This window comes from Lissotriton helveticus, chromosome 2_1 (assembly GCF_964261635.1).
Source record: "Lissotriton helveticus chromosome 2_1, aLisHel1.1, whole genome shotgun sequence".
NCBI lineage: Eukaryota > Metazoa > Chordata > Amphibia > Caudata > Salamandridae > Lissotriton > Lissotriton helveticus.
The window spans coordinates 5,371,628-5,397,811 of record NC_136059.1 but is presented as its reverse complement, the minus strand read 5'-3'; the positions used below and the strand labels follow the sequence as shown (position 1 = coordinate 5,397,811).

General features: G+C 51.3%; 1 protein-coding gene across 2 annotated transcripts in view; it reads right to left on the bottom strand.

The window, feature by feature from the left end:
- Nucleotides 1-26,184, bottom strand: part of LOC144817659 (uncharacterized) — a 139,278-nt gene that overhangs the window by 24,056 nt on the left and 89,038 nt on the right. Inside the window, exon 1 of one of the 2 annotated variants that reach the window (XM_078674388.1) lies at nt 105-384. The exons of the other annotated variant lie outside the window; for it this stretch is intronic. The gene's annotated coding sequence lies outside the window, so the exon portion shown is untranslated. Of the gene's footprint in view, nt 1-104; nt 385-26,184 lie in introns of those variants that run through there. 2 annotated transcript variants of the gene reach the window in all.

Sequence of the window (26,184 nt, the reverse complement as noted above, 5' to 3'; positions counted from 1 at the left end):
ATCCACCTAGGTGAATACTTCGTACTGGATCTGCGTACCCAAACCCATCGGACCAGGACCAACTAATGGTCCTGTCTAGATACTTCCCCTGCGACGGTACTCACCGGGAAAGCAGAAACTGGAAGGCCTCGGACTGGACTTGACTGGACTGCTACGACGTCGGACTACGAACTTCGGAAACTTCGGTTACAGGTGGGCCTCCGGATACTTCGGACCTTGCTCTCTCGGCTTGGGCTCTGGTCGGGACGAACCGCATTCCACACCGCTTCGTCTGGATGTCGGACCGCAGACTCCGTTTCCTCCATGGGCCTGAGGGAGACTTGAAGCAGAAATATCTGCCGGTGCGCAGTAGAGTTCCGTCACGGCTGTAGAGGGTCAGGGGACCTGCGTGGCATCGCCAGCGCGTGAGGAAGGGGCTCGTTCCTGTTCGGGCGCCATTATGTGGTATATAAATAAATAATACCGGGACTATTTTTGAATTACATTAACAATAACAGATAGCTCAATAAATAAGAGGCAGGATCCGATGTGTCCGAGTCAGAAGGATTTATTCAGGCAAAAGGGAAGGGACTGGAACGGGACAGCCTGAAATAAAATGAAAAGGAAGGCAGCTGCAATGCTTCATCGACAGTGCAGCATATATATAGTAATACATTTCCAATACATTACATGCAGTAGGCGTAACTTATGACAAACATATGATAAGAGTGCATGGGTGGAGAAAGGAAGGCGTGTACGGGGCGTGTAAGGAAACATGTGGTATGAAACGTCACAGAAGTGTCATGAATGGGGCGGAAATATGGAGGGGGCTACTCGAGCAGCTGGGACCTTTAACCTAGTGGTGCGCGCAAACGGGCAATGACGTGTTACCAGGGAGAACTGGGGGCTATGATTTCTGCGCTAGAAGAGGAGACTAAAGTCTGCGGTGTCAGGACGACATGTACCTATGGCATATCTGGTATCTGGTGTTTGGAGTACATGTTGATAGAATCCAAAAGTTATCAGGGCAAAGGCTACTTGACACTAAGACTGGTGCATGCATTATTCTACATGTATTGCGTGAACTAGGAATATTCTATGAATATTAATACAGTATTTCTCTTACATGGAGACAGAAAGACTAGACCATGGCTGAAACTGTTGATGCAGTTCAGTAGCTTAGGAATGCAGAGAAGGAGGGCTGGACTGATAACTAGAATCATAACATACTCTTGGCAGACAGGCAGGCAGAGCCAGGCCGAGCCGGGCACCGCGAGGCAGGGAATAAGTGAAGGGTCAGGGATGCAGGTGGGGGCTGCATCGCTCCTCGGAGAGGGTTCAGGAGACTGGAGCTGAATCTGATGTCCGGGCCCTTTTGAGGCCTAGGAACGGGGACAATGCGATGAATTAACGTGCACACTGAGAAACATGGCAACATAGGCCTAATACTCGTTGCTTTCACGAGAACTGGAAACTGGCATGCTAGAGTTGGACACAACTATGATTGCGTCTTTAATCGATCATGAGGGAATACATGCATATCGATCATGCACATATAACATAGAGTGGGGAAAACGTAGGCACATACAACATGGCAACATTTTACTTTTCCACACTATTAAGGACACGGAGGCAAGGATTATGCTTCTCTTTCTTTACTCAAGAAAACACAGCAGCGAATGAAAAGATCACAAAAAGAAAAACTACATTCCCATGAACCACCCTCTCCACCAGTCACTGGGGTCATGTGTAGTATATAAGTCAGAGTCACTATAGATCCTCCTCTTTGTCTGTCAGTAATCTGCATGAATCATTTCAAAAGTCATTGCAAACTCCATACTCGAACCCTCAAAGAATCATGACTCGTTCGCCAACCGCGTGAGCCATAAAACAGTCGAAGGGAACTTCTGCTCCGATAATCATCAGCACTGGATGTGAAGAGCCAGGCCGCCTCAGGTTGCCTTGGCATCTGCCCCTGGAAAATAAAAGAAGAGCAGTAGCACTGTATCTGCTCTGCGTGTGGCAATTGACATCAAGGGCGGGAATAAATATAACATCTCACTAATAACGATAACATCATTAAACATTTAGTAACACATGCAATCCCTGTGCGGGATAATCCTCACCTCTGTGTCCTTAATAGAATTGAAAATTCTTGACTTGATAGCTCGAAATGTTTTTATTCTATTTAAAGACCGGAGGTTTCGGATTATGCTAGTTGAACATTGTGCTACAATATTAGATGCCACATCCATAACTGGTTTGTGATAAAACACTTTAAAAGTGGCGTCAGAAGACCAGTTCGCTGCAGTCATAATGTCCTCAAGACCAGAACCAGTAGAAAAAGCTTTGGAGGCCATGGCTCCCAGCACAGAATGCACTCCAAAACAAGACACATCAATTACGGCCTCGGCCAGAATCCACCTGACCCATCGTGCCAAAGTTGCATAAGTGACCGAGGGGAGAGGGGCGTGGCCTGGTAGCCTAAGATGGCGGGCGTGCTTCTCTAAAGCTCTGTCCGGGCTGCCTGCGTAATCCACGCCAAACGATCCCGGGATCCTCTCCCGGCCCTCCGGCCATAATGCCACAAAGCTCGACACCTCAGGAACCTCCCAGGGCCCCTGAAGTGTGATGTGACGCGGGGTTTCCACGAGAGCGGGACAGCCGATCTGCGGCAGAGGTGAAAAAGACGGCGCCTCTCAGGAAGACGGACGGCGCGATCTAACGGCGGCGATATCAAGCCGCCTCGCAAGCGAACAGGAGTTCCTCCCGGATGCAGGTGTGTCCCGAGCGGAGGGGGGCGGCAGCTGGATCAGAGCCCCCGATGTCCCCAAGAGGCAGGTGAGAGCGCGTACTCCAGCAGCGCTCCGGGCCCTGCCGGCAGTGGGCGGCCCGTACGTGGGGCCTAGCTCTGGTGCCGAGAGACCGGAGCCGTCGTGGGAGACCCCACTGGCCTACAAAGACTGCCAACTCCTCCGCCTGCTGCTGGAGAGGTCCAGGTACGGGGCACGTTCCAGGCAGTGGACCAGCAAGTAGGGTGCGAGGGCCTTGCTCCGCATGGCGCCCTCGGCATTGAACTGGTGCCGAAATCCCTCGCCACGACCCCCGCTGGAAGTCACCAACCTAACATGCAACACAGCATCGGCCACAGACGTATGCCCCACTAAGCCAGCGCAGCTCCGGCGGCACTACGACCCCCCCTTATCGGCACTGGGATTCAGAGTGCGGGGGGCAACGAGGCCTAAATGTGAGGGCACCGGCGGGGGAACAGAGCGGGAGGCCCACCACACAACACCCGCCATTACTCAGGGACAGCAGAAACCCCTGTGCGGGCTGCGACTAAGAACCCAGGTACCCAGCAACAAGCCACATACTGAGAGGCAGCATGGACCTGTAGGTGGGGTGCCAAATATCACCAGGGCCACACGAACATGCCCAGGACCCTGTGTGCACAAGACGAGGCCTACAACAGCCACACAACACACGGCCTTTGAACTCCCTGCACACTGCCTCAACACATTGCTGACTCTGGGCCGTGCCCCCGGTCCTCCCTCCCGCACGGCACTAGGACTCGGGGTGCGCAGTGGGGGCCCCCGGCACGGGGCAAGTGTGTAGGACGGTACCAACTGGCGCGGTGGGGTGACCCACATAGATAAAGCAGCCACAACAACTATCAGCGACGGGGGGCGAAAGGGACGAGGCAGACATGTGCTGGGCCCGACACACAGCATTAAGACCAAGCGCGGGTGGAGACGGACCCCCAATCATCGCAACGCCCTGACACTGCAGCAGCAGTGACTCGACAGCCATCCGCAGCTTGTCACACCTTACAGGCCCTAATCAGACGGCGACCCCGGTGACCCCCCTGCTCCCGGCGCTGGGACTCGAGGCGCGAGTCAGGGGCCCAGATAGGAATTATTACATACTACATCATGGGACGCCAACGCATCACGGGGTCCACACCGGCGCCGAGTCGCTGGCAGGCTTCCCCGAAACCCACGAATTCCTTCGCAGAAGAAGGGCCCTCCGACGCAGCATCCACATTAGACAAACGGGATAAAGTACTCGCCGCCATTGAACACTCTAGGGTAACGATGGAGAATAAGTTTGGAGAATTGGCAGTAGACATCAATATCCTGCGAGATGACCATCAGAAATTGGCGGACAAAGTTAAGCATACAGAAACGATGCTTCAAGTAATAGAACCACAGGTACGGATGCACCAAGATGCCCTGAAAGACCTCCAGCACAGAGTACAACTCCTTGAAAATAAAACGGATGATTTGGAAAGACGCTCTCGGAGGAGTAATATGCGCATCTTGAACCTGGCGGGAGACTCAGAAGGGACCCACCCAGTTAAACATATGGAAGAATGGATAAAGTCATTTACCCGACCAGAAGATTTGACTCCGTTCTTCTCCATAGAAAGGGCACACCGAGTACCGGCTCGTAAACCAATACCAGGTTCACCACCTTGACCGTTTCTCCTGAAGCTACTCCACTTCCAGGACAGAGACACTATTCTCAGGGCATCCCGGAAGAAGGGTGCGCTTCACGTAGAAGATAAGCGCGTCATGCTGTTCCTGGACTACTCACGAGCCGGCCAGCAACAGAGAGCCACCTTCCTGGCGGTCAAGCGAACCCTGCAACAGAAATAGGTGCAATACGCTCTCCTCTTTCCAGCCCGTTTAAAAATTCTCCATAAAGGCTCTACACATTTTTTCACCGACCCAGCGGAGGCAAGTGACTGGATAGACCAGCAGCTACCCAGGCCGGATGCCCATGAGAACACACAAAGCCGCCGGCAGTCGAACTGCCCCAGGCGTCAACAGAAAAAGATCACCCTCACACAGCTCAACTCCCGCTCGGAGTCACTCACGCATCGCTCCAACAATCTAGAACAAATTATAGGAGAGCGCAGGAGGGCCCTACAGGCGGCAGCGGCGAGAAGGGCAGCTGAGAACAACTCTGATATGGAAAAAGCTCCCCACATCTTTACGTTGGACGATGAAGCCAGTGATACACATACCTCTCACAACGGCCACTAGTCACTACGCAAACAGCAGACACGTTGATATAGACGGCGATGAGAGTGGCAAGTCATGCTAAAATGTAGCACCATGGCCGATGTCCACCCCCTAGACTTTCAGTGTACACAGGGCAGTTATGGATGGCAAGGCTAAATAACCCCAAGGGCGACCCGCCTGGGCTTGTCACAACACGAGCGGACACATGAGCTACACCATGAGAGACCACTTCCCCAGCAACATGAACTGGTCGCTATAAAGCGGGTTTTAGACCTGGCACCATGGCGTGAATCTCCCTTCCACTTTTTGCTGATGTGCCTCAGATGTTTTGCTGGTATTCGATGCTCAGGGCACTGCGCCACGGCCAATCCGTGCCGCAGTGCAAGTGCTCCCAATGTAAAGTGTATATGTAATTGATTTCCACAATTGGCTTATTTGGTTTACTATCAGTCCCTAGTAACGCGCACGAGGAGTGCCGGGGCGTGTAGATACAAATACTGCTAGTGGGCCTGCAGCGCTGGTTGCGCCACCCACAGAAGCGGCCTCGTAAGACGTGTCTCGGGTCCGCCATTGCAGACCCCGCGTACGGTCTCGTACTGTCACGCTGACTGCGCAAGTGCCCACACTTGCCAGTCCCTGAACCTTCCCTAACCTTCATATCAGTCACCCCTGTGGTAGGCCTACGGGCAGGGTGCATTGTAAGCGTAAGGTAGGACAAGCCTAGAGTGTGGCATGTCCTAGTAGTGAATTACAGCCCTTTTCGTTCTTCACTATTGAAGGGCTACCTGTTCTCGTAGGCCAGATGAGCTGCCAGAACTATTACATGCTATAGTCCCGGCAGGCTCAGGGAACACGGTAGCACGTCGAGTTTAGTATGCCTGAACTCAGAATAATAAAATACTTCCTTTAGTAAGGTTTATTTTAATATCCTATGTTTGCAAAAGCTACTTTTAGAAAGTTAGCCTTTGCGGGCCTAACTGTTTCAGCCCGCCTCTTCCAGGATGTGTATCTGCTGTCTGGGTTTGTGTGAGTGACAGGGCTGGGAGATTCCCGGGGACAGTCGGGGCCCCCAGGTGGTGAATAGGGTGCTTACGCCAGGATGGGTGGGCGCAGTAGTCCTTGACTCTGAATAGGGTTGTGCTCCACCACCACAATGCTGGCTCCACCTCCTGCGGAGCGTCTGATGTCTCTGCCCTGCGCCCTGAAAGAAGACGGCCGCGTCCTGTCAACAGAGTACTCCAAAACCGGGTTGAACTAGGCTCAGGCCCCTGGCCTGCAAAGACAAAAGAAACGCAGCATAAATATAGGAGCTCCGCTCCTTACAAATCAGATCCAGTTTTGACCACGACGAACCTCTGCCTGACCAGAAGGACCAAGAGAAGCTGAAGGACGGAAACCAGTCCGTATCCTGTAAGACTGGCCTGCAGTGGTGCCTTACTGAGAAAGGAGAGCAAAGGACCAGAGAGGACTTTGTAGACTTGTGCCTGAAACGATCTCCAAGGGCTTGATCGAGAGCTTGCCCCCTGAACGGAACCCCAGGACCATTGGGTTCTATTCTGCTTGTGCCCGTCTGCTGTTGGGCCTTAGTTCTTATTCCCTCGCCAGAGTTGTGACTCGGGTGCCTTCGCCCCCTCCCAGGCCGTGACAGCTCGGAGCCTGGTCGCCCCGCCGCAGAGAGCCCCGCTCATCCCTGAGTCGCTCTCCGCTCCAGTGCCGGGCCGCCCGCTCTCCTGTCACCTCGCCGCTAACGGAGCGCGTTGTGCGCCTCTCATCTTCTCCCGCCAGAATCTTTACGGAGCGCATTCCGTAGCCTCGGACGGTCCGTACGTTGTAACGTACCCGACTGTCTTGCTTTGCCCTCCTGCATACCAAGGCTCGTGCCGCACCTCAAGAAAGGCCTCCCCGTACAGTGGTACCGGAAGCCTGGTGCTGCACCCGTCTACCTTGCTGAACAACGAACATTTAAAGACTAAGTGCCTATTGTAATCTGGTGGCCTCCAATCGCTAAACGTTATATGGTCTTCTGATAATCCTGCTTGAATCTATCTTTTATATAAAGTATACGTATTTTTGATACAACCATTTGACTGGTGTCCATTTGTGGGGGGTCAGTGGGTTTACTGTGTGTGATCATAAATGCTTAACTAACTATCGCCCTGAGGATTAGCCTTGTCTGCTCGCGCCACACTACCTAGAGGGTGAGCAGGGGTTATTCGAAGGAGTAGTTCCCTTGCCCTGACTGGAAGTGGGGGTCCCTGCTTGTCACGAGTGCAGACCTGTGCCAACCAGAGACCTCCGGTTCCAACATTGGTACCAGCGGTGAGGATTTCGAATTTGCATTTATGATTCATGTACAGTGAATTACTGATCACCACGTAGTGAGAGCAGACCTATAACGAAGCCACATATTTACGTTCTTGCCGAGAGATCTCCAATCTCCAAACCATGCCTGGTTCACTCCCCGAAAGAGCACCATCTGTTATCTCTGGATTTGACGAAGTTGACTGGGTAGGGCTTGATAAATGCAAAGCCGATCATTTAAAAGCCCTCTGCGTAAAGTTTCGAATCGCCCACTCCGGGTGCAAAACCAAAACCCAGACCATCAAGGCACTGAGAGCCTGGAAAGAGTTGAGAGAACCAGAAAATCGGGTGGAAGTAGATCCACCAGAAAGCCTTATCGAGGTGCAGGGAGGCCCGTCGTCAGAAGAGCTGGCGGACAGGGCCGCAACCAGAGCGCATGAAGTAGAGATGGCCAGATTGAAAGGACAGATGGCAACGGAGGAGAAGAGACTCCAGCTGGAGCATGAGATACGCCTAAAATAATTGGAGCTGAAAGCAAAGAGCTTGGACGCAGCTCCTGGTGGCAGCACAACGCCAGCCCAGGTAGAGTCAAGGGTCTACGTACCGAAGGATGTGGTGAAAGAGTATTTTAAGGGGGATGACATAGGGCTGTGGTTCCGGGCCTACGAGGTAGCCATGTCCTCCCACCGGGTCCCTGAGAGAGATTGGGGAGCGGGGTTTTGGGGACGGTTCCTGACCGAGAGGCGGGATACCCTGCTAGATCTTCCTTCTGAAGAGTCCAACTCCTACCCGCACATGAAAGATGCCCTGGTGAATCGATTTACCGACAGCGGTTTAGGAATTGTGTGAAGATTCAAGGGGGGTACGTATGTGGAGTATGTTATGTTATGTTATGTTATTGGTTTTTATTGTGCGCACAGCTACTCCAGCTAAGGAGCGTCCTGGCGCATTGACAAGAGAGTGCATAAAAAACATAACACAGCTAAAAAAAAGAGAACCAGAAAGGACCACTCTAAGTACATAACACAGACTGGGGGTTGAAGACTAAAACAGGAATGTTTTCAAGGCTTTCCTAAAAGCCATAAGATCCTCTAACAGGCGCAATTCCACCGGGAGGGAGTTCCAAGCTGATGCCGCCTTTACACCAAAAGAGCGGCCGCCCATGCGGCAGAGCCTGTATCTAGTGACTACAACCAGGGCCTGGCCCTGGGAGCGAAGAGTGCGAGTAGGGACATAAAGGGAAAGAGAGCCAGACAAGATTTCAGGGCCCATGCCTCTCAAGATCTTAAAAGCGAGGCAGAGTATCTTAAAAAGAATACGCTTCCGTATTGGGAGCCAGTGTAGGGAGCGAAGAACATTCGCAACCGAGCAGAATTTAGGGAGGCCGACAATCGCCATGGCTGCGGCATTTTGTACCCGTTGTAATCGAGTAAGCTCGGCCTGATTGGCCCCGGCGAGAAGAGAACTCGCGTAATCCAGGCGAGAGATGACAGTGGCCTGGATTACAAGCTGTCTGGTTGGGGCATCAAAGTACTTAAGAACGGGTCTTAAGCTTCTCAACAGACCAAAGCAGCAAGCCGCTGTTCTTTTAGTGTGCCCTACGAAAGTCAGACCCGAGTCTATCCACACTCCCAGATTTTTCAGCTCCAAAACCGGCGCCGGGGATGGTCCCAGCTCAGATGGCCACCATTGGTCACCCCAGAGTTCCGCTCCCCTACCGACAACCATAACTTCTGTTTTAGTGGCATTCAGCTGGAGACAGTTCCCTGTCAACCAGCTAGCCACCGCCTTCAATCCATCCTGAAACCTGGGGGCATCCACTTCCGCGTCCCCGCTGAGAGTAACCGCCAGCTGTGTGTCGTCGGCATATGAGACCAAGGTTAGGCCCCACTGCCTAGCGACATCAGCTAGCGGTCTCACGTAGAGATTAAACAATGTGGGACTCAGCGAGGATCCCTGTGGAACCCCCATGGCCAGTGGTTGGAAGTTGGATTTGAAGGGAGAGATGGAAACACAGAAGGAACGATCGCCAAGGTAGGAGCGGAACCATTGCAGAGCCTGTCCACCGACACCTATCTCCTCGAGCCGATGCAGGAGGATGCTGTGAGAGACTGCGTCGAAGGCGGCGCTGAGATCTAACAGTATCAGCGCCGCCGTCTGTCCAGCATCCAACACCGCACAGAGATGTTCCACCATCACAAGGAGGGCGGTCTCCGTGCTGTGCCCAGCACGGAAGCCGTTTTGTGTGGGGTCGAGGACATTGGTTCATGTGAGGTACTCAGACAGGGCCAGGTTGACATGGGCCTCTGTTATCTTCGCCGGCCAAGGCAGCAGCGAGATGGGACGATAGTTCTCGGGCATAGAAGGGTCCAGGGAAGGCTTTTTGAGGATGGGAGACACCACCGCCTGCTTCCACTTAGTTGGAACCACCCCTGTCTCCAAAGATAGGTTGACAAGGGAACACACCGCAGTGCGCCCCATAAAGGCCTGCTCTCTAAACAGAGCGGGCCTAACTGGATCGGATGGAGAGCCAGATTTAACTCGCAAAGCGAGTTTGTCAAACCCATCTAAGGGAAGAGGGGGAAAGGAGAGCAGGGTGATAGAGTGTGGCGTCGCATTAGAACTTCCCAAGTCGATCCCTGTGTTAGGGAATGCCCGATAGATTGTTTGGACTTTCCCCAGGAAATACGCAGCCAGGGATTCACAGTGGGAGATGGAACTCACCACTACAGAGGAAGTTCACTTCGCTACCAGATCCTTCACGGCCTTAAAGATGGTCTTCGACGGTTTTGGGCTACAGCGAAATTCTGCAGCATAATAAGCTGCCCGAGCTCGACAAATGGCCCGATGGTAAATCTTGGTGGATGCAGCATATGCAGCTTTTAAATCAGCTCCATATGTCTTTCGCCAAGCTCTTTCTGCCCGTCTAGAGGCTCTCTTCAAGGCACGCAGGGCACTGTCGTACCAGGGGCTCGACTCTCTAGTACTGATTTTACTCGATGTAATGGGAATCAGAGTGTCGAGAGCCCTGGTAGTCCAGGAGCAGAAGCGGTCATACCCCTCCTCCACATCTTCCAATGGACCCAACGGATCTTCCGCTAGAAGGTGGTGAAAATCCTCTAGCCTAAGTTTATTCCACAACCTCCTTGGAACACATCTCACCGACGGGGTGGAAGGAGCCGCCGGGATGGGACACAGAATGGTCACCAGAAAATGGTCAGTCCATGTTAGCGGAGAGATAGATGTGATATTAGTCCCCGGCAAGTTGGTAAAAAAGGGGTCAAGGATATGACCCCCTATGTGGGTAGGCTGCGAAACCAGCTGAACAAGCTGAAAGGCCTCTAAGTCAGCGGTGATGCTGCGAACCGCCAAGTTGGAGGGTGCGTCGAAATGTAAGTTCAGGTCGCCCAGGATGGAGTAATTGGCACACCCTATGACCAGTGTGCCAAGGGCATCCGGAAACGAACTTCGAAACACCACATCGCTACCCGGCGGACGGTACACCACCATCCCAGAGAATGTAAATTCAGGGCTGACAGTGATTTTAAAAGAGGCGCTTTCACAGCCGGCGATGTTAAGGCCATTCCACACGCATGCAAAGCAGGACCTGACTATAAGCGCTATACCGCCACCTCTGGACGGTCTGTTCAGAGTAAACATAGAATAGCCAGGAGGACAAACCAGATTTGGAATAGCTACATCCGTGTCCTGAAGCCAGGTTTCCGTGATGGCTAGGACATCTGGGGCACCATCCTCAACTAAATCATAGATATTCTGGTAGTGGCTCAGAGCTGATCTAACATTTAGGTTGGAAACCCGCAGAGAGGGCAAAAATCCCTTAAGCCGATGAACCGGCACTGTAGCCTTCCGAAGGATTGTCCCTGGTAGATCCAGCGCCCAGCCATTACAGCGGCACCGATACGGGCCACAGAGCGGGTGGACAGGCGGCAGAGGACACCTCTGACCAGCCTGGCCAATGTTGTAAAGGCTCTCTCTCGAATAGGTTAGCATGATGACACGCCAAGGGAGCCTGCCTGAGCCCAGATACCCGCAGCGCCCCGCACGTCCTTAGCGCGGACGGGCGCAGACGGGCAGGACTCTGGCACGACTCCGGCCACGCGAGGGCACGCCCGCTACGCGATCCCGCTACGCTGGGGGAGGAGCGTTAAGTAGGCGTCCCGTCGCAGGCTCATGCGCAGTCACGCGCTGGCGGATAGAAACTCCCCTGCCCAGGCAAAGATGGCGACACCCGGGAACCAAGCCCGCCAAGCGGCGGTGGGGGCACAAATTAGAATGCAGGTAAGGGGGGTTTTAAAAACGGACAGCCCAAAGGACCATAAACCAAATAACAGTTTTAAAATGGTAAATAAAACGCGAGCGCGCAAGACGCTCAAAGCAGCAATGCGCTCCGCTACCTTGTCAAGATGGAATAGTCAGGACTCGCCTTAAGTAGGCGTCCCGTCGCAGGCTCATGCGCAGTCACGCGCTGGCGGATAGAAACTCCCCTGCCCAGGCAAAGATGGCGACACCCGGGAACCAAGCCTGCCAAGCGGCGGTGGGGGCACAAATTAGAATGCAGGTAAGGGGGGTTTTAAAAACGGACAGCCCAAAGGACCATAAACCAAATAACAGTTTTAAAATGGTAAATAAAACGCGAGCGCGCAAGACGCTCAAAGCAGCAATGCGCTCCGCTACCTTGTCAAGATGGAATAGTCAGGACTCGCCTTAAGTAGGCGTCCCGTTGCAGGCTCATGCGCAGTCACGCGCTGGCGGATAGAAACTCCCCTGCCCAGGCAAAGATGGCGACACCCGGGAACCAAGCCCGCCAAGCGGCGGTGGGGGCACAAATTAGAATGCAGGTAAGGGGGGTTTTAAAAACGGACAGCCCAAAGGACCATAAACCAAATAACAGTTTTAAAATGGTAAATAAAACGCGAGCGCGCAAGACGCTCAAAGCAGCAATGCGCTCCGCTACCTTGAGTATGTGACCTTTTTCTGCAGAGCGCTGGATGGTTGGGTGAAGGGCAGTAAGGTAAATGATTTTCAAGGGCTGCTTGATTTAATGGCATGGTAGCACTTGTCGCTTAATTGTTTTCCTGAGTTACACCAGCACCTGATCGATAGCAAGCTGTCCAACCCAAGGAAGCTTGCTGAGGAAGCACCAGGGTCCACAAGGGTCCAGTGGGAGACTCAGCCACAGGTGGGCAGGGTCCCCAGCAGAAGAGTGGGGGGGACAGGGGAAAACAGAAAGAGTTCCACAAAGGCCCCCAAAGTAATCCCCAAGGGAACCAAGGGAAATTTTCTCAGCCTCCTCCACCCCCGAAACCGACCGGTCCCTGACAGGTAAACCTGTTCAAAGAGGGCCCATCACCTGCTTTAGGTGTGGCGACCTGGGTCACGTTGCCTCTGACCCTAAGTGTCGCCTGTTCGCAAAACCCGCACCCACTGGTGCTCCACCCCGGCAAATAGCTAGTGTTAATTTTGGGGAGGAAGTAGCCTGCCAAATGGGTGGGGATCCCGTACAGTTTACCCTAGTCTCGCTAGGAGACAGTGAGATGGTGCCCGAGAACTACCTACCCAGTAACACTAAGAAATATGGGCAGGTAGTGACCATCAATGGTAAGAAGGCGGAGGCTCTTCGAGATACAGGAGCCAGCGTGACTGCAGTGAGGCAGCACCTGGTGTCTCAAGAGCAGGTAGTACCGCACGCCAACTGTAGGGTTGTCAATGCTGACAATTCTGAGAGCCAGTGTCGGATGGCTCAGGTTCCCTTCTAGTGGGGGGGGGGGTCGCTGGTACTCTGCAAGTCGCTGTGAGGACCTTCATGCCTGTAGATTGTCTGCTAGGAAACGATTTGGAGAACTCCCCTGGGGGAAAGGTGGAGAAAACTACTCATCTGCGGATGGTTGGTCTACCCGACTGGGCGTGTGTGACCACGCGGTCCATGGCAGCCAGTAGGGGTGTTGAAGAAGTCCTGGAGCCTGAAGGAGAGGCCCAGGAACCGGCCTTAGAGAGAAGGCACAGGAGGCGCGGACAGCCCGCCCCCGAAGTTCCCACGGCCCAGGAGGAAGCAGACCTCGAGGGAGATGCCCTGGAGCCTACCGGGGAACAGATCGCCGAACTGGGAGACCTGCCTGAGCTGACCCATTGGCAGCAAAAAGGAGGCCCCTCCAGGGAGGAATTCTGCAAGGAGCAGAAAGAATGCCCTTCTCTCGTGGGTATGCGGCAGCAGGCTGCAGACCAGGCCAATGGTGTTCGGTCCGGAAAACACTTGGTATACTGGGAGAACGATCTCCTGTATTCAGAGCCTAAGGCTGCTGAACCTGGGTCAGCCCGTGCGCTGGTGGTACTCCAGAAGTTCAGAGCCTTCCTACTAGGTTTGGCTGACGATGTGCCTTTAGCAGGACATTTGGGGATGGACAAGACCTATGACAGGCTTGTCACCCACTTTTATTGGCCCCAAAGGCACAGGAGCTCCGACGCTCACTGTAGGACCTGCCAAACTTGCCAGGCAAGTGGTAAGTGCGGAGGGAAGAACAAGGCTCCCCTCCAACCATTCCCCATCGTCACTACCCCTTTCCAGCGAGTGGGAATTGACATTGTGGGGCCTCTGGACCCCAAGACAGCCCTGGGCAACAGGTTCATCCTGGTCTTGGTGGACCATGCCGCCTGGTACCCTGAAGCCACTCCTCTGAGGACAGTGACGGCCCCCATGGTGGGACGAGCACTGATGGAAATTTTCTCACGAGTGGGATTCCCTCTAGAGGTGGTGTCTGACAGGGGCACCAATTTCATATCGAAATATATGAAGTCCCTTTGGCAAGAGTGTGGTGTAACATACAAGTTCACCACCCCTTACCACCCCCCAAGGAAACGGGTTGGTTGAAAAATTCAACCGAACCTTAAAAGGCATGATCATGGGCCTAGAAGGACCAATGAGGCGTAAGTGGGACGTCCTCTTGCCATGCCTACTGTTTGCGTACCGAGAGGTGCCGCAGAAGTCGCTCGGGTTCAGTCCCTTCGAGCGTCTGTACAGTCACCCGGTCCGAGGACCTCTGAGTCTGGTTAAGGAAGGCTAGGAGCAATCTCCCAGGAAACCTCCCCAGAATGTATACAGTTATATGCTGGCCTTCCGAAACCAGACCAGGCGATTCAGGCAACTTGCTGAGGCAAACCTGGAAGCCAGCCAGGAATAGATGAAGCGGTGGTACAACCAGAATGCCACTCTGGTGGAGCTTCAACCTGGACAAAAGGTGTGGGTCTTGGCCCCAGTGGAGCCCTGTGCACTTCAGGATAAGTGGACGGGTCCATTTGAGGTTGTGGAGCGCAAGAGTCCTGTCACCTACCTGGTGAACTTGCAAACTCCCAGGAACCCTTTAAGGGTCCTACATGATAACCGTCTTAAGCCCCACTTGGAGAGGTCCAAAGTGGGCAAGCTGTTGGCAACCGATGACGGAATGGAGGAGGAGACCGAGCCTCTTCCGGACCTCTTGGTGGCCTAAGAGAAAGATGGGTCAGTGGATGGAGTTAACCTCTCACCCTCCCTGACCCCTGAGCAGCAGAGTGATTGCCGCCAGCTGCTGGGGCAATTCTATGACTTGTTCTCCCTGGTTCTGGGTGTCACAGATTCGTGCGTCCATGATGTGGACACGGGAGACAGTTTGCCGGTAAAGCACAAGGCTTACCGCGTGACTGACAGGGTACGAGCCTGCATCAAGGAGGAAGTCTCGAAGATGTTTGCTCTTGGGGTGATTGAGTCCTCCAGCAGTCCATGAGCCAGCCCAGAGGTCTTGGTCCCGAAGGCTGCGACGCCGGGAGCCACACCCGAACTACGGTTCTGTGTGGACTATCGAGGACTCAATTCGGTCACGAAGACTGACGCGCACCCCATCGCCAGAGCTGATGAGCTCATCGGTCGGTTAGGGGCTGCCCGATACCTCAGTACGTTTGACTTAACGTCTGGGTACTGGCAGATCGCCTTAACTGATGGGGCCAAAGAGAGGTCCGCGTTTTCAACCCCAGATGGGCACTACCAATTCCGAGTCATGCCCTTCGGGATGAAAAACGCCCCTGCCACCTTCCAGAGGTTGGTCAACCAGGTGTTGGTTGGGCTGGACGCGTTCAGTGCCGCCTACCTGGACGACATCGCAGTGTTCAGCTGTGTTCTCCTTTCTCTCCTCTCCTAATGTATTGCTGATTGTTTGATATTATGTTTACTGGCTGATCTTTTTCTGCTATATGGTTGAGCCACATTGTTGCACCTCCTTTCGTCTCTCCTGTCGGCTCGGCCCGCATCCTCCTTCTATGTCTCTCCTTTTTTTTTTTTTACTTTTTTTTTGAAGTTTTTTAGATACAGTACAACGTCAAAGAGTGCATTTACTTGTACACATTTAAATCCATAATCCACATTACATGCATAAATCAGGTGACCAGAATCAAGTATGTAACACATCAGAGGACTCACTGAGCTCCGCACCACATGTGGCTGTAGTGCGCAATTCAGTTTTCGACATTTTGCAACCAATAACACATTGCTACAATAGGAGACAATCTACAAGTGAGCAGTATCGAGGTGATTAGCTCAATATAAGCCATCGCAAAGTATACATCTCATCAGAACAGTCAAATCAGTGCCTGCCAGTATAGCTACGTAGTACCCCTCTCCGGTCAGGACGGTGCCCCAGACCTCCCTCCACAACTCAGGTTCCCATATTCTGCATCTAGGACATAATCATGCATTGGAGGACATCTTAATGAGGGCAGTCCATGGGTCTTCTAAGTGGCCACCTCATCAGTGGCATCCTCATTCCCTTGTATTAGGTAACATTGCAATGGGGCCCATGTATCCCTGGGCCGTGACGCTATTGGTAACAATTCGGAGTATGTATTTAACTGTTCCTGACAATAAGTAAGGTCATGGATCCAATCTTTGAATTTGGGGGCTCTGTCCCTGCCCCACCAACACGCAACCCTTCTTTTGGCTACCAAAAGGGCCAAAGCAATAAATTTGCGGTGTGTGCCGCCTGTAGGGGCTCCACATATCCCAGAAGAGCCAAAGTAGGGGAGGGGTCCAACTCAACATGGATCATTCTGGATAATGCTACAAATACTTGGTCCCAGTAACGCCGGACCTCTTCGCACCCCCAAGCTAGATGCAGAAAATCAGCCCCCGGGGCCTGGCATCTGTCACAGTTGTTGGTGATACGGAGTTTAAATCTACACATCCGCACAGGGGTGTAGTACAGTCGGTGTAAGAATTTGTAGTGTATTATTCTATATCTACTGCTAGCAGAGATGCGCTCTGTTTGCTGGAGACAGAAGTCCCATTGCCTGTCCGAAATTGGTGTTTCTAATTCCTGGTCCCAGCGTAGTCTAGCTGCAAGTGGTGGGTAGTCAATTTGTGTATGTACTGATCTATATATTGTCGAAACCAGTTTGCAAGGGGTGTCAGTTTGCAGCAAGAGTTGCAGCGGGGCGAAAGTCGGGGGCTCATGCGGAAAGTCAGGGGTAAGGGCCTTCAGCCCTTGGCGCAGTCTAAGATATAGGAATACATCCAGCGGAGACGGCTGTATGCCTTCATAGAGGTGCTCCATAGAGCGAAACGTCCCATCATGGTATAGGTCTCCCCATGTTGCAACCCGTATACTCTGGATCAGCCTGCGAAATCCCGCTTCTTGTAGTAATGGCATACTGGGGTGGTAAGCCAGAGGCAATAGAGGCACATAGAGCATGCTTGTCCCCAACTTATTGGCAATGCGGGACCATGCAGTAACTGTGCTCATCACTGTCGTGGGTCTCTTTTCCCTGCCTGGAATCAAGGCGTAAAATGCACCCTCTATGGGGATCGGATGTGCGAGCCAGTGCTCCGCCGCTAGTTGAGGCATGTACCTGGGCTGATGCACCCAAACATATGCATAGTGAGCTTGGGCCGCTTGGTAATATAATTCAAAGTCTGGTATGCCAAACCCGCCCTAATTATAGGGTCTAGTCAAGGTGTCCCAAGTCCGAAGTTGCTGAAAGAAATACCTGCCAGGGTAAAAAGGGATATTCAAGAATAGATATAACAGTTGGGGGAGGAGCACCATCTTAATTAAGGACGCCCTACCAGCCACAGAGAGCGGCAGCGTGATCCATCTCGTTATATTATCGGTAATGCGATTCATCGTGGTGCCATAGTTGGCCCTAAGCAATTCATCTCTGTCCCTCTCTATGTTGATACCTAAATATTTGAAATCCCCCTCGCACCAAGTGATGGGGTAATCCAGCGCGAACCTCGCAGTGGATGCCGTGAGTGGAAATATGCACGATTTACCCCAATTGATTTGAACTCCGGAGAGCCTACCAAACCGTATAAACTCTCTAAGAATTGGGTTCAAATTCTCGCTCGGGTCACGCACATACAAAGTGATGTCATCTGCATACATTGATATTAATATTTGCCTCTGAAAGCAGCGCAGCGCACTGTCCTTGTGATGTTGCCGCAATTTTGCAGCCAAGGGTTCTGTTGCTATAGCAAATAAAAGTGGCGATAGTGGGCACCCCTGTCTAGTTCCTCTGGAAAGGGGAAATTCTGAGGAAAGTTTGCCATTAATTAATACTCGAGCCACACGTCTTTCAAACAGGAGCTGTATCCACGATATGAATATCGCAGGAAAGCCCATCCGCTCCAGAACCCGGAACACATAGTCCCATTCCAAGGAGTCAAAGGCTTTAGTGGCGTCAAGGAAGACGGCAGCCATTGGCTGATCATCGTGTACCGAGTTGAGGACAGAAAAAAAAGTACGCAAATTGTGTGAAGCGGCTCTGCCCGGAACGGAACCTGACTGGTCGGGCAATATCAGTGTAGGAAGCAAGAGGCTGATGCGAGTGGCAATCAATTTGGCAAGTATTTTAACATCGCAGTTTAACAGGGAAAGGGGCCGGTAAGAATCACATTTGTTCGCTGGTTTCCCTGGCTAACCACTTCCATGCTAATGACAAGGTCAGCTCGTCATGGAGTGCCCATTCATTTCAATGGAAATTACAGTAAATTTGTGTTAATGCCATAGCCTCCAAGTGGTTACGTAGCGAAGTAATCAGTGCTACCCGCATACTGGGTGGCAGGTGCCCCACTTCAAGGGCGTCCTCGTAGACTTCCCGCAGGACCGGGGCCATAAACTCTATGTATGTCTTATAAAATTCTATCGGGATCCCGTCGAGGCCTGTGGCTTTCCCCGACTGCATGCTCATGATTGCATCACGCACCTCGCCCAGCTCGAAAGGGGCACTTAGAAATGCTCTCTGCGCATCACTAAGCCAACCAAGTGAAACATCGGCCAGATAATCCTGTAAGTGGAGGTCTCCTGCCCTAGTGGAAGTGTATAACAAGCTGTAGTGTTGCACAAATGTATTGAGGATGTGTGTAGTGTCTATCAGCATTGCCCCCTCCGGGCTTTCAAGTTCTAAAATGACATTAGATGTCCTTGCCAGTTTAATTGTAGCGGCTAGGGCCTTTCCCGGTCTCTCGCCCTCGCCATAGCGGCGAGCAGTCCAGTATTTGCCCCGAAACTTCGTTTCCCTAGCGGCTTCGTCCGTGTATTCAGAGATTTTTTCACGTATTGCCGATAGGGTAGCATCATCCTGCCCTGTAGCCAATGACGCTTCAAGGCGTTTGAGTTCCGCCTCCAGTGTCGTCAATCGTGTCATGATGCTCCTCAAAACCCCAGACCCCTTAGCAATGCAATATCCTTTCAAAGTCACCTTGAATGCGTCCCAGATCGTTTCTACATCATTAACCGAATCTTTATTCCTGTTAAAAAAATCTAAACATTCAGTGCGTAGTTCTTCCTGAAAGGCCGTGTCTAGTAACATCGTAGCTTGCATACGCCAAGCAGTCATAGGAGGGCCTAAATCTGTCGAGCGTAGGGTGATTTTTACAGGGGAGTGATCAGAATATGTCCTGGGGAGATGCTGTGAGTCAACGAGGGAGGTGTAAAGTTGTGGTGTCACTAATATATAGTCGAGCCGTGCCCATGAACGTGCTTGTGCCGTGAAGTGTGTACCCTCTCGCAAGTCAGCATGCAAGTGCCTCCAGGTGTCTACCAGATTGTGATCTGTTAGTGCCAAACACAGTGCTGCCCCTGCCCTCGTGTAATGGTGAGGGGAAGGGTGTGATCGATCTAATATCGGGTTTAGTGTAGTGTTGAAGTCACCCCCCCAAATGATATGTTGCGGACCTGTTCCCACAATTGCCGCCCATAGTTCTGTGAAGAAATGGGGATCGTCAATGTTGGGGGCGTAGCAGCACACTAGCGTCACTGCAATGTGGCCTAGTTTACCCCACATCATGCAGTATCGCCCTTGGGGGTCTATTTTGGTGCCAACCAGAGCAAAGGGCGTACCCCTCTTTACCAGGATTGCTGTGCCTCTAGCATATGTTGAGTAAGACGCAAATACCGTGTGAATCGCCCATTTCTTGGCGAATGTCTGGGAAGGCTGCACCTTAAAGTGGGTTTCTTGTAGAAAGGCTATGTGCACCGAGTGGCGGTCCAAATATGACAATATCTGACGTCGCTTCCTATGGTCTCCCAAACCTCTCACATTCCATGTCAAAACATTCAAATCAGTGTCCCCCATAAGCAATACATTGGTTTATCACAAGGCCTCTTATGCGGTACTGGCCCGGGAGCCAACACTCTGGCCCCTAATCCAACATACATGCCAATGCAGTGCCATGGAGCAATGTTCGTGTGTACAAAATGCTTCGCGAGAATACATTCCCACAGAGTACTTTTACGAAATCCCATCGGATCTAGGTGTAGCAACTCTCTGACAGTCATAACAGTGAACTTCTTACCACAGTCCTTAAACAAACAGTCCCTCCCTCCCCGCCCCTTGAACAACCCCAACATAGTAAAGGGAGAAGGCACAAGTACCTTACCAAGTGACACTACAAGGGGTCCTACCCCACTCAAAACAGGGGATACACCAGTGTCATTAGGAGTAAACATGACAAATGAAACCTGCGAAGAATGTTTCCCAATTCCATAGGTTAACAGGATACAGTCATCAACTGAGGACCATTCATAGTCATGCATACTTGTCAGCAATACCATAAAAACACTGCTGGGATCATGCGGCCTCAGGTCAAGCAGTATCAACATTTCCCCACCCACCTTCCACTGAAGCAACCCCAACGTGCCAGAATCCCCGTCCCACCCTCCACCCCAAACAATTAGCAACCACCCCAACAACTGCAGTGCAGTAAACATGTCCAAAGGGGTATACCCTGTAGGGGTCAACCAGGGAGACACAAAGCCACCCCCCACACCTTGCCCTTCGTCCTATGCAGCCTCAGGCGGGCACAATCAAGGGAAGGGGGTGGTGCCTGTAATACTTTACCACCAACAGTACAGTCTGTGTCCACGGTCTACTCGATCAGCAGCGGCGAGCATGTCAAATTGAAGTAATCGTATTGGCCCCCTGGCCAGTGCCAGCGAGTCATACATGCATTCCACCAATCAGATCTCTCGCCTAGCCATCTCCATTCATCGAGTGTGCTTCGCTTTGTTCTTCGTCGTCGATCCTTTTATTACCAGCTCGTGCATGCCGTAGAGTTTTCAAAAAATCCTGCACCTGCTGCGGATTGGTGAAGAAGTGCTGCTTTGCCTGGTGGGTCACTCTGAGCTTGGCCGGGTACAGTAGTGCGTAGTCGATTTGCAGTGCCCTTAGTTTCTTCTTGACATCAAGGAATTTGCGTCGCTGTTCCTGCACGACGGGCGTGAAATCCGGGTAAATGGAAAAGCTGACACCATCGCAAGATAGATTTTGGTTAGTGCGTGCCGCTTTCAGGGCAGTATCCCGGTCTCTATAGTTTAAAAGCCGCGCAATAATTGGTCTTGGTGGGGCTCCAGGTTTGGGCTGAGGGCCAAGTGATCTGTGCGCTCTTTCAACGATGAATTGTTTGGAGAATGCGTCGGGACCAACCGCTGCAAGTAGTATCCTCTCCACATATTCCTCTATTCGCCCTGTGTTAGTGGATTCGGGCACTGCTACGACGCGGATGTTGTTGCGGCGACTACGCGCTTCCAACTCCTCATTTTTGGCAGCTATGATTCTGAGGACATTGTCCATCCGTGACAGTTGTGCTGTGTGGGAGGCCGTGGTATCGTCATTGTCAGATATTCTCCGTTCCGTTGCTGTGATGCGCTCTTCATGGACATCAATCTTCTGTGCAATGGCGTCCATTCTTGACGAGATCCGATCTACTTTGTCTACTATTGTGGCAAATCCCTGTCTCATTTCCTGCATTAATTGCTGTATGTCCGCTGGAGGGGAGCTAGAGCTTGCTCCGGAGTTCACTGGGCTGTGGGCCTCTCCTGTGTCCGGCCCATTGCGCAACCCTTTTTTGGAGGCAGCGGAGTCGAATGACAGCTTCGATTGCCGATTATCGGGTTTTCCCATTGTGGAATACTCAATATCTTGCGTTGGACGATTGAGGTGCACAAATCAGGGTTGTATCTGAGAGAGGTCAGAGGCAGGTTCACATGAGCCTAGTGCAGAACTATAGGGTGCACTTTTCACTGGAGCGCCAATCCTAGCAAACGATGCCCACCGCGGCGTGCAGGCGGGAAGGGAGGCACAGCATTCTTTATGTAGCGAAGTGAGATCGATTTTGCGTAGCCCTGAGGGGTGCCAAGCAAGGAGGCCTCTGATGCGCCAGTCCTCAGCTCCAGGCGATAATTGAGGCCCAAGTATGGGGGGTATATGTGCAAGTGGAGGATTCAGTGGAGCTTCGTTTGCAGGAAGCAGGTACCCCAGCCAGCAATGGCAGCTATGTATGCACACAGCAACGCGGTATCAGGGACGGGCCAGCGGGACACTGTGGTAAATAAATAAATAATACCCTATTTTTGAATGAATAAATGAATAACAGATAGCTCAATAAATAAGAGTCAAGATTCGAGGTAGTAGGAGTTTTGCAGGTTTTAATACAGCATAAGGACAGGAACAGGACGACCTGCACAGGAATAGGATGGCAGCTGCCGGGGACAGGATCGGGAATGACGGAATAACGGCTAACTTTTAATAACAGTACAAGAGCATATATACATAACGCAAACACATAGCATTACATTGCAATAGGCGTAGCGGTGGGTGGAGCAATAGGCGTGACGCGTAGCAGTCGCGAAAGATAAGGGTGAAAAGAGGTGTAACAGGGCGTATACATAGACATGTGATGCAAACGTAACAGAATATGTCATGAATGGGGCGGAAACCATGGAGGGGGCTACCTAAGGAGCCGGGACCTCTAACCTGATGGTGCGCGCAAACTGGCAATGACGTATCACTAGGAGAAGCTGGGGGCTTCGAACTCTGTGCTAGGAGCAGAGACTGAAGTCTGGAGAGTCAGGGCGACATGTACCTAAACAGTATCTAGTATCTGATGTTTAGAGAACATGTTGATATAAACTAGAAGTCAGGAGGGGAAAGGCTAACAGACACTAAGACTGGACCATGCATTATTCTACATGTAGTGCGTGATGAAGAATATTAAATGACCATTAATACAGTATTTCTCTAACGTGGGGCCGTAAAGGCTAGACCATGACGGTGACTATTGATGCGATTCAGTAGCTTTAGGAATGCAGAGAAGGAGGACTGAACTGATAACTGGAATCATAACATATTCTTGGCAGACTCAGAGGCAGAGCTAGGGTGAGCCGGGCACTGCGAGGCAGGAAGTAAGTGAAGGGTCGAGGATACAGGTGGGGGCTGTATCGCTCCTCAGCGAGGGTTCAGGAGACAGAAACCGGATCTGGTGTCCGGGCCCTTTTGAGGCCTAGAAACGGGGACTTTACAATGGAATAACGTGCACACTGAGAAACGTGGCAGCGTAGCTTTACATAGGCCTAATACTCGTATTATTCACGAGAACTGGAAACTGGCATACTAGAGGTGGACACAACTGTAATTGCGTCTTGAATCGAACATGGGGAATAACATATGCATATTAATCATGCACATATAACATATGATGGAGGACGCGTAGGGACACAGAACATGGCAAAATTTACTTTTCCACATTCCCTCCTTGTCACTACGATTCCATCAGGAAACATCAATATTCATGATACCATCTATCATTTCATACAGTATCATTTGCTCGTCTCGAATTATCCTGGAACGGGATTTAGAACGGGGCTTGGGACTAGGAATACAAGAGGTAGCACAAATGCCGCAAATCGCAGGGCCACATTGTACACAGAGGCAGCAGCTGAATATGATCGCTACTGCAATACCTAGAAAGGACAAGACTTTCCATCCCCAGGCGGAAATTATATTCCAGAACCAACCGGACCATGTCCAGGTGCCTGGATCTTGGTGTAACAGATGGGCAATTTTATGGAGTCTGGTTATAGCTGAATAAACAGACGGCGCGTTATTTGGAATGAAAATGCAGCAACTAGATCCGATGACTCTACAGGCCCCGCCCCTATCGGCCAATATGACGTCAAGGACGAGACGATTTTGCAAAACTACAAATCTCATAGCAGATTGCTCTTCGGTTAAGTTACCTAGAGCAGAGGCAGTCTCATTTACTACAGCTTCAAGGGTTCTGGTTAACCTACGGATTAGCTTACTATTCTGGATAGGTCCTATAAAGAAAAAGAAACCTCTATTGAAATCTGTATACTGTTCTAGAGCAGTTTCAGTATAATCGACAATTGGGGACTCCCTTCTATGTCTAATGTGTACTAGATGTGTGTTTCTATGATAATCAGATGGGGCTAGGAAAACTGGTGGCAGTAGGAAGGCAATGTAACAGGTTCCCTCCCAATCGAGGGGCAGACGAACATATGCAGTTTGACCACAAATAAAATAAGAATGACGTGAAGCTTTGAAAATGGATTTCCCACTGTCACTATACTTGACAATAGTAGTACAATCACTATGTCCTACATGTACGGAACCATTATTTCGGACACATAATTCGCCTTTAACTGGTAGTACTGAAATTGCAGGTAAATCTGGAGTGGAATCAGACTGAACATTCAGGACCATGAAATTCGAAGAATAGTTACCTAAATTGTAAACTTCATTTTCTAGATCTAACCCGATTCTGTGGGGGAGACCTTGCTTGTCTGGGAAACATGTACTGTTAAGAAAAGACATATCTGTTGAGGATGACGTTAACGTGGACCATGCTCCACACGAACCATTATGTGAAAATGGATAAGGAAAGAGTGGCAGAACTCCCTTCGGTGTCTGGAAAGGGGGGAGTCGACCACATACCCAACAATTAGTGGCATTGCTGGTCTGGTGTGAATAATGTAACATGCGGATAAAAGAATTATTTCGCATAGCGAGGCGGTAAGAGAGTTCATGAGGAGGCAGATCACTAAACGTGTGTTCTACTGTAGCATTAGCAGACTTATTTACATGAAGAACTGGGAAACACAGGTAAAATGCGTAACTGGTGCAGGAAATCATAATGCTGAGAAATAATATGAAACATAGAAAAACGATACATCGGATTGAGTTTTGACTAACTCTCTCACTATGGGGGTCTATTTTATACATGTCAGAAACAGTCTAACCGTTTCACCTAGGGGAGGACTTAGACAATCAAACTGGCTGACTTATTTTACTAGACCTTAACTTGAGTTTATACTCCTGTTGCGGAGTTTTCTCTAACAGGGGAGGGTTTGTAGCAATGTCTTTTGCGGGACAGTCCTTGAGAACAATATTTTGGCAATCCTTCAAATCCTGGGAAATGTTCTTTGAGACCGGTTTCAGTCCATAAAACTTTTTCACGTGCGAAAGGTGCACCCAGCCTTTGCGACCTTCCAACTTCACGGCTGTACGGGTGGCGAGGAGGACCTGTCGGGGCTCCTTCCAGCGTGGCTCCAGCGGACTTGAGCGGTCAAAATTCCGGACAAGGACCATGGATCCTGGAACGATTTCATGCGGTGCCACCTCGGTATTGTCTGGAAATGCGGCGGCAACCTGTGAACGACAAGAGTTGAGGGCAGACATCAAGGAAGCTAGGTAATCTGTCAGCATATTACTTGAAACATCGGTAATACTTCGGGGTCTAGGTGTACCCCACATGTTAGGGGGGCGGCCGAAAACGACCTCATACGGGGACAGACCTGATCTGGAATGTGCGACCATGTGCATATAGAACAAGGCAACTGGCAGAGCTACTAGCCAGTCCACACCTTTCTCTTTGCATACTTTGGCGATGCGGATTTTCAGGGTCTGGTTATGTCTCTCTACGAGACCGGCTGCTTCAGGATGGCGTACACAATGGAACTTCCACTGGTATCCTAACAAAAGGGAAACGTGCTTCATTAACTCAGATGAGAATGGCTGGCCGTTATCAGAATATACGACCCTAGGGAGTCCATAACGGGGGAAGAACTCACGAACTAACTGCTTGGCAGTGGTCGCGGCTGTGTAATCTGGGACTGGATATGCTTCTGTCCACCTGGACAAAGCGCATACAACTACAAGGACATACTTGAAACCTCGACATCGCTCCATCTGAATATAATCCATCTGGAGGACTTCAAAAGGGTGGTCAGGAGGCTGGAATCCCCCTTGTTCCACCGGGACACTTTTACCTGGATTAAACTGACAACATATCATACAGGTACGGACTTTCTGCGTGGCTGCAGCTCGTAAATGCTTGTTGAACCAAATGTTCTGGATACTGTCTAACATAGCTTTTTCTCCTAAATGTGCTGGACTATGTGCGGTATTAATAATGACTTGAACCATAGAGTCGGGGAGAAACCATGTGGCTCTACCCTTCGTTAACCATCCTTGATCTGTCGGGACCCCTCCTTGTTCGGACCATTTCTTGATTTCATCGGGAGTAGCGTGTAACTGG